General features: G+C 36.6%; 1 protein-coding gene across 3 annotated transcripts in view; it reads left to right on the top strand.

The window, feature by feature from the left end:
* SCYL2 (SCY1 like pseudokinase 2) overlaps nt 1-12,778 on the top strand; it is a 59,614-nt gene that overhangs the window by 2,337 nt on the left and 44,499 nt on the right. The window lies entirely within an intron of this gene.

Genomic DNA, 12,778 nt, shown 5'->3' with positions numbered 1-12,778 from the left:
TTTAGTCCTCCAGACAACCACTTGATATATTTGAGTGGCCTGTCCCACTTATTATGGATTAGAAATAGTGTTAGGGAAGTAGTTGGTGGTCTGTCCCAGTGCTAGTTAAGTATTAGAAAAGGTATTTGAACTCAGGTTTCCTTGCCACTGACGATCATGTACTTAATCACATAACATTTAATTCTCACACTCTGCATCAGAACAACTGGGGAGCTGCTCAAAATACAAATGCCCTGACTGCTTTTTATAGATTCTGATTCCAAAGGTTTGAGGTAGTAGGTAGGCATCCATGGATTATCAAATTAGCCAGTCATTTGGATGTTATTAGATGTATTTAGATGTTCATCAGTGTTTGAAAACCATTGCCTTAGACAACAGTTCAGTGCTTTATGAGTTCCAGTTTTCACATATTTTACTTCACTTTGTTTCAGATTTTGTATGTTCTTAAAGCAAGGAAGAATTGTAGACCTAAGAAAATGAGCTTAGCAGTGGGTTAAAGCCTCTGCCTTCGGCTCAGGTCATGGTCTCAGGGTCCTGGGATTGAGCCCCGCATCATCGGGCTCTCCGCTCAGCGGGGAGCCTGCTTCCCCCTTTCTCTCTGCCTGCCTCTCTGCCTACTTGGGATCTCTCTCTCTGTGTCAAATAAGTAAATAAAATCTTTAAAAAAAAAAAAAAAAAAGAAAATGAGCTTAGTGGTCAGTCTCACTTCCTACCCAGTCATTCCTTCTCCCCCTTCTCCAGCTGAAGGGGCTGAATAGTGAGATACCACCCCAGTGCTGCTACTTTTTATAAATTATGGTAATTTTAAGAATCTGATTGAGTTCCTATAGTAAAAACTACTCTAAGCACGTGGGCTTGAAGTGCCTTCAAAAGAGTTGGATGTGATCTTTTCTCAGATCTTATTGATCACATAACTAGTTCGATATTTGAACATATGTTGCCTTAAAATTTCTCATGTTGCCTTTTAAGTCTTATGGGACAATGGTCTTAATAGTGATGGAATGTTTTACTTCTTGTTTCTCCTACTGCATCCAGTATGGTGCTTTCCAAGTATTTTTATTTTTTATTTGACAGAGAGAGATCCCAAGTAGGCAGAGAGGCAGGCAGAGGGGGAGGGGGGAAGTAGGCTCCCCGCTAAGCAGAGAGCCCGATGTGGGGCTCAATTCCAGGATCCTGGGATCACGACCCAAGCCGAAGGCAGAGGCTTAACCCACTGAGCCACACAGGCGCCCCTGTTCACCATTTTTTTGACAACTGTATCTTTTTAAAGCTTATAGTAATCTCTGAGTGCTCTCACAAGAGAAAAAATGTATTTCAAGAATATATCTCAGAATCACTTTACTTTAGACATAAATAGATAAGCACTGCATATGGGAGTGTAAGGTGCGACAGTTTCCCCAAATTTTATCAATCACTTTACCAAAAGTATTTGTGTCACATTAATGTAATTCTTATTTTGAATCACAAAATTTCATTTTATGAATACTTAGCTATAAAAGTCACTGTATAAGTGACTTTTACAGGCATTTACATAGAAAGAAATTGCAGATACTTGTGCCTCTTTAAGAAATAAAACAATGTTTTGAGTTCATTGGTATTTATTTGCATTGTTCATTAGTGGTCAGTGTGTATTATTTTGTGCTTATTGAAAGACTAGTTTCTGCTAGGTGCCATGAGACTAACAAGTACTAAATATAATTTCATTATAGTTGTAATTATTGTAATTATAGTAACTATTTTATTTGCATTACAGTATTTCCACAATACATAAAGACATGTAATTACTGTAACTAATTTATCTGCATTACAGTAATTCCACAACAAATACATAAATGCAAGCTAATTCTACTTTTTAGTATTTTATTCTTGGGGAAGTAAGTAAGTTGTGTTACTTGAAAATGCAGGAATTTTTTTTTTTTTTTTTTAGCATCAATCTAATTTTACCGATTATATTCCTGCTATCTCTAGATTTGTGAGTAGGCAGAAATGAAGGAATTGCTAATTCCTTTCATCAGGTGCTTTAATAGTCAACCCATCTTCTGGAAGGTGCATAGAAAATCTAGTATTGCATCAGATTTACCTTCTGGTTCTATCAAAACCAAGTGATGGCTGAGCCAGGTGGTAGAGAGATATAGTCTTGGAATCATAATTAAGTTGTCCCAAATCTTATTTTGACTGAGATTTAGGAGGGAAAGATGATTGAATTTGAAGTGAATTCTACTAAATGGTGTACAAGGTGAAACGTCTTAAATGACTGGACATTTCTGTCATTTGTAACTTTGTCTTTGGAAAAGATGAGCTTTTTTCTTCAGCAATCAAGTGAAAATTTGAAAAGCTGTCATATTAAGAAAAGGTATTGAACTCTAGGTTTCTTACCTGTCAAAGGGATGTTGCTAATTCAAAATCTCATTTAAGTTCAGGTCTTCTTTTAAACGTTCTTTCAGTTCATCTGTCTTTAGCCTTCTGATACTCTCGTGATATTCTTGGGTCCTCTTGGCTAATCTTTTTCAAGGTTATAGCCTTAACTGCTGTACTGTTTATAAGCTCATGGTACTCAAAGTTTTGTCTTCAATCAAGACTTTTTTCCCTAAGTTTTTGGCCTGTATATCTAAAAACCTATTAGGTGTATCTCTATGTGAATGTCATTCAGACAACTCAACTTCAACATGTCCAAAATTGAATTTTCTCCTAAAACCTAGACTCTGAAATGGGAGACCTCATAGGGATTCCTTGTTTTGTTCCTATCCTTTATCTAACTGGTCACTAAGTTCTCTTAGTTTTAACTCATACTTGTTTCTTACTTTTTCTTTTCCTTCCTTACTATTGCCTTACTTGAGCAACTTCTCCTTCTGTTAAAATTTGTTTAAAATTTAACATATAGTACATAAAAGTACATAGCAATTACAACGTGTAATTGTAAAATAAATATCCATGTAACACCTTTGAAATACCCCCTCATCCCACCATCTCTTCCCTGTCTTCCCTGCCTATATTTCCAAGTGTCCTTTCTTTTGTCTTCTTGCTTTGTATATATTTTTAATTATATATGTGATATATATCTGTGTATATCATAATGATATATTATTATGATATATATGATATATCATACATCATGATCTATATATATGTATAGATATATATGATATATATATCATCCCTGAACTACATATTGATGTTCTCTTCAGTCTTGCCATATTCCCTGATTCCACTCTTGGTATATCTTTCATTCTTCTTGATAGAGTGATTGATCTTACTCATGCTTGAAAACCTTCTTTTGTTTATGGCTCGATTGCTTACTACTAATTGCTCTTGGTGATCTGGCTTTTCTGTTTCTTTTCCCATATTTCCCTGTTTCCTCCAGCTTTTATTGGAACTGCTTTGTTTTTACTTTATCTTTACTTCTATACTACTCTCATTCTTTGTCTAGTTCATTCCTATTCACCTTTAGAGACATCTCTAGCATTAATGTTTTGCTAACACCTTCTTCCCTCTGTTCCTGGTTTTTGTTGTTGTTGTTGCTCCTGTAAGACTTTGTATGTATTTTTTATAGATTTTATCACTGTGGGCTAATGCTATGGTTGGTTTACTTCTCTGTTTCTTGCCCCTTTGATGGTAAGATCTTTCCTGGCTTATTTTTCCTTCTTTCTCCCACAGTTTCTTATATAGTATCAGGTACACGGTGGGTACTAAATAAATATTAAATAATTTACCAGGTGACTTTCCATGTCTTTTCCTACCATGTGTATGCTACTCTTGGCTCTGATGGATGATGGAAGAGCTTCTCAAATTTGAATATTATCTCTGAAATTATCCTTTGCTTTCATACTGAGCTATTTGTAGTTTTCAAATCACATCATGGTCTTTTATCCCTTACTGTAGCATGGTATGTACCTCTCTGTTAATTGCTGTAGGTCTTTGCCAGTCTGAGTCCACTGGCTACAGATTAAGTCCCTAAAGAGCAGAAGTGTTTCCATTTACATCTGTATTCCCAATGTGTAACTAGTACATGGCATATAACACGTAGCTACTCAGGCAGAATTAGGGGAATGGATATGTAGGTTTCAAATAAGGTTTTTATGTCCCTTCACATACCCCATCAAAATCAGCAGCAGATGTTCATAGAGAACAACTTGGCATAGCAATAAATATTTTCACAATGCCAATAGTAACATTATCTAACTGCTCACAGAAATGCAGCATTAAATTAAAAAGGGAAAGAGAGGGACGCCTGGGTGGCTCAGTTGGTTAAGCAGCTGCCTTCGGCTCAGGTCATGATCCCAGGGTCCTGGGATCGAGTCCCACATCGGGCTCCTTGCTCCGCAGGGAGCCTGCTTCTCCCTCTGCCTCTGCCTGCCTCTTTGTCTGCCTGTGCTCGCGCTCTCTCTCCCTCTGTCTCTGGCAAATAAATAAATAAAGTCTTTAAAAAAAAAATAAAATAAAAAGGGAAAGAGAGTCTCTTTCTGTTTACAGACAGTTAAAATCTTTCATAGAAGAAAGTAGGTCATATTTACATAAATATAATTTAATTAACATAGAAAACTGGATACAAACTATGCGGCCTTAGGCCAATGGCCTTCCAAATATTTTTGCTTGTGTGTTTTCTAAATAATTTTGAAAAACAATGTACTCCTTTACATGTTTTTAAGTTGATGGTATCTGAAAGTTTTCCTCAAGAGTTTTGTTAGTTACAAAGGATTTAATTTCTAGGTTGTTGCATATTGTGATTATTTTACTTTTATCAAAACTTTGGAGTTTTTGCTTATTGAATAGTGAAATTAACTTGTTTTTATACATCCAGATGACAGCTATTTTATTTCTTTTTTTTTTTAAATTTTTAATTTCTTTTCAGTATAACAGTATTCATTGTTTTTGCACCACATTCAGTGCTCCATGCAATCCGTGCCCTCTCCAATACCCACCACCTGGTTCCCCCAACCTCCCACCCCCTACCCCTTCAAAACCCTCAGATTGTTTTTCAGAGTCCATAGTCTCTCATGTTTCACCTCCCCTTCCAATTTCCCTCAACTACCTTCTCCTCTCCATCTCCCCTTGTCTTCCATGTTATTTGTTATGCTCCACAAATAAGTGAAACCATATGATAATTGACTCTGCTTGACTTATTTCACTCAGCATAATCTCTTCCAGTCCCGTCCATGTTGCTACAAAAATTGGGTATTCATCCTTTCTGATATTTCTTAATTGTAAATTCTGTAATCAATAAGGCATGGGGTCTTGCTGTTAGTTTCTGGCCTGGAGGAAATAAAGTACAGCCTCTTTCAGTACTTTTTTTCAAATTTCTTATTGCTTGCTTTATTTATTTATTTATTTGACAGAGAGAAGGCCAAAGAACACAAGCAGGGGGAGTGGCAGGCAGAGGGAGAAGCAGGCTCCCTCCTGAGTAAGAAGTCTGTGGATGTAGGGCTTGATCTCAGGAGTGACTCAAGCTGAAGGCAGACACCTAACTGAGCCATCCAGCCACCCCCTTTTTGCTTTATTTTTAAGAGACTTTCAGGTTGTTTTTTTTTTTTTTTTTTTTTCTTTTTGGCAGAGATCACAAGTAGGCAGAAAGAAAGAGGGGGAAGCGGGCTCCCCGCTGAGCAGAGAGCCCAACTTGGGCTCCCTAATCCGAACCCTAACCTGAGCCGAAGGCAGAGGCTTAACCCACTGAGCCACCCAGGCACCCTAAGAGACTTTCAGTTTTAATAATTCTTGAATTACATCTCCCCAATTCAAAGTTTTTTATATCCAGGGAAATGCCATATAAGAAGATTGTGATAGCTGAGAAAAACACTTTTCTGTGGTCAAGTGGGAAAAAATTAGGAGGAAATTGTTGGTTAAGGAAGATTTGTAGGACACAGACTTTGTCAGACAAATCATTGCTAGGAAGGAATAAACATGGAAGTGGAAGATTTGAAGAATGAGAGGGTTTTAGACCCCCTTGTGCCATGGACCCTTCACAATCAAGTAAAGTCTGTGCAAACCTTCTCACAGAGTAATATTTTAGATCAGCTTGTCAATTTCTATAAAAGCCTCTGGGATTCTGTTTGGATTGTATTGAGTCCATAGATCAGTGGGGAACTTGGTATCTTAACGATATTGAGTCTTCCATTTCATGAACAGGTCTTTCTTTTTAAGTCTTTATTCGTTATTCTCAGCAATTTTTTGTTTTCATTGTACAAGTCTTGTATATCTTGTTAAATGTATCCATAGGTATTTCATGTCCTTGAAATAGTATTTTTGAAGTTCCAGTGTTTGTTTCTAGCATATCAAAATAGCCATTTTTCCATTCTTATATTCTGTAATACTAAACTTATACTAGTTCCAATAGTTTTTTTTTTTGTAGATTTGTTCTGCCTTTCTGTGTACATGATCTGAAAATCTTTAATTTTATTTTCTTAATTGCTTTGGCTAGGACCTCCATTAGAATATTAAAGTATAAAAGTAGATATTTTTACTTTGTTCCCAAACATAGGGAAAAAGCGTTCAACTTTCTTTTAAATTTTTAAATATAATATTGGCTGTAGGTATTCAAAGATTCCATTGATCAGGTTGAGGAAGTTCTTCCCTTCCCTTCCCTTCTCTTTCTTCCTCCCTCCCACCCTCCCTCCCTCTCTCTCTTTCCTCCCTCGCTCCCTTTCTTCATTCCCTCCTTCCTTCCTTGTAGGCTCCATGTTGAATGTGGGGCTTGAACTCACAGCCTCAGATTAAGAGTCACATGTTTGATGGACTGAGCGAGCCAACTTCCCTGAGGAGGTTTCTTTCTGTTCTTAGTTTGCTGAGAGTTTTTATTGTGAACGGGTATTGGTTTTGTGAAAATTTTTTTCTGCTTCTATTGAGATAATTGTATGTCCCTCCTCCATTATTCAATTAATATGGCAAATTACATGAATTTGTTTTTGAGTCTTAAATCAACCTTGCATTCCTGAGATAAGTCCCTCTTGATCATTGGGTTGGATTTATTAGATTTGATGTACTTAGTATTTTGTTAAGGTTTTTTACATGTTGATGAAGGATATTGCATTTTTCCTTTGTGTCATTTGTTGTTGGTGTCAGAGCAATAATGACTATGTAACATGACATAGGGAGTGTTCTCTTCTGTGTTCTGGAAAAGCTTGTACTGACCTGATTATTATTTCTTCCTTAAATATTTGTTAAAATTCAACAGTGAAGCCATTTGAACCTGGAGTTTTATTTTGTGGTAAAGTTTGTAATTATGAATTGGATTTCTTTTTTATAGGACTTTTCTGATTTTCTGTTCCTTCTTGAGTCAATTTTGGTAGTTTTGGCTTTCAAGGATTTTTTCCATTTCATTCAAGTTGTTGAATTAATTGGCACAAGATCATTTATAGTATACCTTATTATTTAAAATCCATGAGATTTATTTATTTATTTTTAAAGATTTTACTTATTTATTTATTTGACAGAGAGGGAGATCGCAAGTAGGCAGAGCAGCAGGCAGAGAGAGAGGGGGAAGCAGGCTCCCTGCTGAGCATGGAGCCCAGTGTGGGCCTATCCCAGGACCTTGAGATCATGACCGGAGCTGAAGGCAGAGGCCCAACCCACTGAGCCACCCAGCACCCCTAAAATCTATGAGATTTAAATAGGATTAAAGTCTGTAGAGTTTCCTCTATTTCTGATATTGACCATTTGTGTCTTTTAAATTTTTCCTTAATTTGGCTAGAGGCTTATCTTTAAAAAAAAAAAAACACAGGTTTTGGCATCATTGATTTTTCTTTTTCATTTCTCTACTAAATAGAGTTTTACATTATATTCAGTATGTTTCATTGAGTTCTACTTTTTATTTACTTTTCCTACTTATTTTGCATATAATTTTCTTTTCTTTTCTTTTTTTTTCTTTCCTCCTAGCTTCCTAAGATGGATGGTGAGACCACTGATTTTGGCATTTCCCCCTTTCATTTATATATATATGTATATACACACACATATATTATAAATCTTTAAAGCTATACAATTCCCACTAATCACTGCTTTACCTACACCCCACAGTTACTTCATTTTCTTTTTTCTTTTTTAGAGATTTCATTTATTTATTTGACAGAGACAAAGAAAGAGAGTGCAAGTAAGCAGAGAAGCAGGCAGAGAGAGAGAGAAGCAGGCTTTCTGTTGCGCAGGGAGCCTAAAAAGGGACTCGATCCCAGGATCCCAGAATCATGATCCTGAGAGGAAGGCAGCCGCTTAACTAACTGAGCCACCCAGGCACCTCAGTATTTCATTTTCAGTCACCTCAAAGTATTTAAAAATTTTTCTGTGATTTATTTATTTTAGCTGTTGGGTTATTGAAAAGTGGTTATTTTCCAAATATTTGCATTTTTTTCTAGATATTTCTCTGTTACTGGTTTCTAGTTTGATTTCATTGTGGTCCAAGAACTGGTTTTGTATTAAAGTAATTTTAAATATTTTGAGATTTGTTTTATGGCCCGGAAGGACATAGTCAGTCTTACTGATTGTTGCATGTACACATGAAAACAAAATGGACTGTGCTGTTGTCAAGGGGGTGTTTTGGGTCATGTTGTTTGATAATGTTCAGGTTTTCTGTATCCTTACGGATTTTTTTGTCTACTCAGCCTGTGTCCACCTGTTACTGAGAGAGGATCTTTTTTTTTTTTAAGATTTTATTTATTTATTTGACAGAGATCACAAGTAGGCAGAGAGGCAGGCAGAGAGAGAGAGGAGGAGGAAGCAGGTTCCCTGCCGAGCAGAGAGCCGGATGTGGGGCTTGATCCCAGGACCCTGAGATCATGACCTGAACTGAAGGCAGAGGCTTTAAGCCACTGAGCCACCAAGGCGCCCCACTGAGAGAGGATCTTTGAAGTCTCCAACTATAATTGTGGATTTGTCTGTTTCTTTCAGTCATTTTTTTATTGTATTTATTTTAAAGCTCTTATTCAGTATGTACACATTTAAGATTTTGTTTTCTTAATGAATTAACATCTTTGTTATTATGAAATGTTGCCTTTTCTATTTGTTATGAATATGGCCACTCTAGCTTGATGTATTTTCACATTCTTTTAGTTTTAAGTCATCTTGTAAAGTGGGTTTAAAGTGGATTTCTTGAAAGCAGCATATAATTGGGGTTTGCTTTTTAATCTAGTTTGACAATCTCTGCCTTTTAATTGGAATTTTAAATCATTTGTACTTAATGTAATTATTTATTGGGTTGGATTTAAGTCTGCTATCTTGCTATTTTCTACTTGTCACAATTATTCTTTGTTCCTTTCTTCCTCTTTTCCTACTTTCTGTATTAATTTTACTTTAGGATTCCATTTTATTTCCATTATTGACCTTTTAGTTGTATCTCTTTTATTTTACTTACTAGTGTAGGATTTATTGTATGTCTTTAATTTGCTATAATCTATTTTCTTTTCTTTCTTTTTTTTTTTTTTAATTTTATTTATTCCTTTGACAGAGACAGATCAGAAGTAGGCAGAGAGGAAGGCAGAGAGAGGAGGAAGCAGGCTCCCTGCCAAGCAGAGAGCCCGATGCGGGACTCGATCTCAGGACCCTGAGATCATGACCTGAGCCGAAGGCAGAGGCTTTAACCCACTGAGCCACCCAGGCGCCCCTGCTATAATCTATTTTCAAGTGATATTATTCTACCTAACATATAAGAATCTTTCAAACATATACTTCATTTCCCCTCTCCTATCCTTGGTTTGTCATATTTTTTACTACTTCATATATCAATATATTTTTGTTTGAAATGATCTTTTAAAGACAACATGAGTGTTTTTTTTTAATATATACCCACATAATTTTTATTTCTAGTGTTCCCCATTCTTTTTGTGGATTCACATTATCATCTGAGATCTTTATCCTTCTGTTTGAAGGACTTCTTTTGGTATCTCTTGCAGTGCATATCTGTTGGCAACAAATTCTGTTAGATTTTGTTTTCCTGAAAAAGTATTTCACATTTATTTTATTATTTTTTAAAGATTTTATTTATTTATTTGACAGACAGAGATCACAAGTAGGCAGAGAGGCAGACAGAGAGAGAGGAGGAAGCAGGCTCCCTGCTGAGCAGAGAACCTGATTCGAGGCTTGATCCCAGGACCCCGGGATCATGATCTGAGCCAAAGGCAGAAGTTTTATCCCACTGAGCCACCCGGGCACCCCTTATTTTATTATTTTTATTAATTTTAATTTATTATTAATTATTTTTAATTATTATAATTACATATTATATATTAAATATATAAATATATTATTAATATAAATTAATTTTATTAATTTATTATTTTAAATATTTATTTGATAGAGAGAGAGCATGGAGAGCACAAGCAGGGAGTGCTATAGAGGGAGAGGGAGAAGCAGGTTCCCCACTGAACAAGGAGCCCAATATAGGGCTCCATTTCAAGACCCTGGGATCATGACTTGAGTGAAGGCAGATACTTAAGCTTAACCAACTGAGCCACCCAGGCTCCCATTACATTTCTTTTTGAAAGTTTTTTTCCCATGGCTCATAGATTTCAAGGTTGATAAGTTTTGATTGTTTTTTCATTTGTTTTTGTTTTAGTACTTTAGAGACCTCCATTCATTTGCCTGACTTGTATAGTTTCTGATGAGACGTCTGCGGAAATTCTTATGTTTTTTTCCTTTATGTATGATTTTCCTGTTTTCCCTACCTGCTTTTAAGATTTTTCTTTCTATCACTGACTTTCAGCTACTTGGTATGATATATCTAAATATGGTTTTCTTTGTGTTTATCCTGCTTGTGGCTCATCAATTTTCTTGACATCTTGCATAGTTCTCATCAAACTCAGGAATACTTAGCCATTATTTTTTCAAATATTGTTTCTTCCTTTTTCTTTTCATTTCTGGGATTCATTTACATATTTTAAACTGAGATATTGTCCCAAAGTTTGCCGAGACTTTGCTCATTTTTTTCCTCCTAGTCTTTTATTCTATCTTCAGGTTTTACTAATTTTTTTTTCTTTAAGTAGACTCCATGTCCAGCATGGAGCTCAACATGCAGCTTGAACTCATGACCTGAGTGAATTGGATACTTGACCAACTGATTCACCCAGGTGCCTCATGATTTTACTAATTTTTTTTCCTGCTTTGTCTAATTTGTTAATGAAATCCTCTGAATTTTTTTAAAAGATTTTATTTATTTATTCGACAGACAGAGGTCACAGGTAGGCAGGGAGGCAGGCAGAGAGAGAGAGAGGGGGAAGCAGTCTCCCCACCGAGGAGAGCCCAATGCAGGGCTCTATCCCAGGACCCTGAGATCACGACCCAAGCTGAAGGCAGAGGCTTAACCCACTGAGCCACATATGCGCCCCCTCCTCTGAATTTTTTATTTGAGCTTTTTATTTTTCATCTCTGGAATTTTGAGGTATTCCATTTTCTTTTATTATGTTCATGCTTTCCTTGAAATACTTAGATATATGATAGCTTTTTAATGTCTTTAATGTCCATAATCTATAATTTTGGAGTATTTACTGATTGATTTTGGTCTTGATTATGAATACTTGTTCTTGATTCTTGGCATGTCTAGTAATTATTGACTGCATGCTGAACATTGTGAATGTTATATTGTTAAATATCTGATTTTTTAAATACTGGGTTTCTTTCTGGTAGGCAGTTAGTTTGATGATTTGAGGCTTGCTTTTAGTTTGTTAGGGCAGCTTAAGAGTACATTTTACTCTAAGAACAGTTTATTCTATTACTATGGCATGGTCCTTGTGGGATTTTTGCTGAATGCTTTTAGTGATCAATGAGGACTCTCTAGTCTAGCTTGTGAGAAGTTAAGTGATTTTCAGCCCAGTGTGAACTTGAACATTCAGTTAATAGCTCTCTAGTTGGTCCTTGATGACCTGGTTGAGTTTCATACAATGTATGGGCATCTTAGTGTTCAACAAAGCATCAGATTTCTGTGCAAATTTCTGGAGCTCATTTTCCATAGTTCTTTCTCTCTCTCTCTCTTTCCCTGATTTTTCCCTCTTCTTGAAATCTGATCCCGGAATTCTTAGCCACCTCTGCATCCTTGAATTCCAATTTGTCTTTTCAGCTCTTTCTTTTTTTAAAGATTTTTATTTATTTAACACAGAGAAGAGATCACAGGTAGGTGGAGAGGCAGGCAAGGTTGTGGGGGAAGCAGGCTCCCTGCTGAGCAGAGAGCCCAATGCGGGGCTCAATCCTAGGACCATGAGACCATGACCTGAGCTGAAGGCAGAGGCTTAACCCTCTGAGCCACCCAGGTGCCCCGTCTGTTCAGCTCTTTAACTCAGCTAGACTGCTGCTTGGAATTCTGCTCTCTTCTCTGATTTGTAGTGTACCTCAAGGCAGAAAGCTGGGGTAATCTTAGGGTTCACCTTGTTAGTTTGCTTTCTCACTAGGATTATATGCCTCTGCTGTCTATTCAGTGTCTGAAAACATTTGTTTCATATATTTGTCCAGCTTCTAGTTGTTCAAGGGCAGAGGATAAATTTCATTCTTTGTTTCTGCATCATGACCAGAAGTGTGTAAATTTTTTTTTTAAGATTTTATTTATTTATTTGACAGAGAGAGATCACAAGTAGACAGAGAGGCAGGCAAAGGGAGAAGAGAAAGCAGGTTCCCCGCTGAGCCGAGAGCCCGATGCGGGGCTCGATCCCAGAACCCTGAGATCATGACCTGAGCCCAAGGCAGAGGCTTAACTCACTGAGCCACTCAGGCACCCCTAGAAGTGTGTAAATTTTAAACATATTTTATTACATGTTGCTTGTGCATGTTTTACTGTTCTTTTGCTACCAGTGCTTTTCTTTTGGAAGATACT

This window comes from Mustela nigripes, chromosome 6 (assembly GCF_022355385.1).
Source record: "Mustela nigripes isolate SB6536 chromosome 6, MUSNIG.SB6536, whole genome shotgun sequence".
In the NCBI taxonomy this organism is placed as follows: Eukaryota; Metazoa; Chordata; class Mammalia; order Carnivora; family Mustelidae; genus Mustela; species Mustela nigripes.
The sequence above is the reverse complement of the archived record's forward strand: the minus strand, read 5'-3'. Positions and strand labels throughout refer to the sequence as shown.